The sequence below is a fragment of the Furipterus horrens genome, unplaced genomic scaffold (genome assembly GCF_987537825.1).
Source record: "Furipterus horrens unplaced genomic scaffold, mFurHor1.1.pri manual_scaffold_8, whole genome shotgun sequence".
NCBI classification, from domain to species: domain Eukaryota; kingdom Metazoa; phylum Chordata; class Mammalia; order Chiroptera; family Furipteridae; genus Furipterus; species Furipterus horrens.
This window is the reverse complement of record NW_028327178.1, coordinates 51,048,869-51,050,378: the sequence shown is the minus strand read 5'-3', so window position 1 is coordinate 51,050,378 and position 1,510 is coordinate 51,048,869. Positions and strand designations below refer to the sequence as shown.

Sequence of the window (1,510 nt, the reverse complement as noted above, 5' to 3'; positions counted from 1 at the left end):
GCAAAAGTATGCTAATAATAGTTAATAATACAATTAGTAAATAAATAATAATACAAGAATAAACTCTGTTTTGTGTACTCACAACTGTAAACCTAATTTTGCCCACCACTGTATTTTTAGAATTTTTTTTTTTTTTTAGTTATTTCCAATACAACTTTATTCTGGTTCTAAATGAAAAGAAATGGGAATGACAGTAACAAACAAGGTTTCACCACTGAATATTGTGTTGTAGCTGCAGCAGTCTTAGACTCAAAACTCAATAAGGAAACAACTGCATTCCAAACCAGCTAAATACATAGGTTTCAAAAATGAAGGTATTTTTAAACGGCCACATTCACTCCGAAGCCCATTCATCTCTTTCAGCATCCCTAAGATCAAGCACAGGTTCTGCTTAGCTATATAATAAAGTGGTAAACACACTGCACCAGAGACATCACAGGACAGTTGCTTATAAAACTAAACTTCTGACGCTTGGCCCCAGCTTCCGTTTCTCAGAGGTCATCATCCTCATCCAGGAGAGCAGTGGTCTGAACAACCTCCAGGTTGTGCTCATACTGTACTGCCAAGGCTGGGTCCATGACAACCTCCAGTGGGGCAAGAACAGGTATAATGACAAACTCTGAATTAGGGTCTCTGATTAATTTTTTAGAAAGCCAGAGGAAGGGCTTTTCAAAGTTGTAATTACTTTTGGCAAAAATGTCATAGTACTGAAGATTCTTCTTTTGGTGGAAGAAAATTGATTTTGCCTTAACTTCCCTGTCCTTAATAACCACTTTGTTGCTACATAAGATGATCAGGGTGTTTTCACACACTCATACCAGATCCCTACACCAGTTAGGTACATTCTTGTAAGTAACTCTCAAAGTGACATCAAACATTATAATGACACACTGGCCTTGGATGTAGTAGCCATCTCTAAGCCCGCTGAACTTCTCCTGTCCTGCCGTGTCCTGCACATTGAATTGACGGGCCCTCTGTTGGTGGATAACACCAGGGGGTGGACCTCCATGCCCCGGGTGGCTACATACTTCTCAAATTCACCTGTCAGATGATGTCTCACAAATTGGTTTTCCCAGTCCCACCACTGCCAACGAATACAAGTTTGAACTGAACTTGGGGTTCTCCTTGGGCAGCCATGGTGATGTTGTAAGGGATAAAGAAGCCAGTGACTCTCAAGTCAGTAGAAGATAATTAACAGATGAATCATGGAAAAGGGGCAAGGAAATGACATTCCGTAGCTCCTCACACATATCTCTGGGATCAAAAGGAAGAAGATTGTCATCACCAAACACAGAGAAATAGGAAGATGTAGCTAGATAACTGCAAATAAGTTGGAGATAGACCTATAACTACATTACCCTTAGTTAATCATACCCTGAGTTAAGTAGTTTAAGCGTGTGAGATTGTGAACCCGGATTAACCAGTAATGGAGAAATGGGGAGAATGAGAGGGGAGAGGGAGCTAATCGCATTAGTATAATATAAAACAAGTTTTCTTTGTTTACTTGTTG

At 39.9% G+C, this 1,510-nt stretch overlaps 1 pseudogene; it reads right to left on the bottom strand.

Annotated features, from left to right (window-relative positions):
• Window positions 1–491: 491 nt before the first annotated feature.
• LOC150002888 (GTP-binding nuclear protein Ran pseudogene) lies at window positions 492–1,137 on the bottom strand (annotated as a pseudogene).
• Window positions 1,138–1,510: the final 373 nt, after the last annotated feature.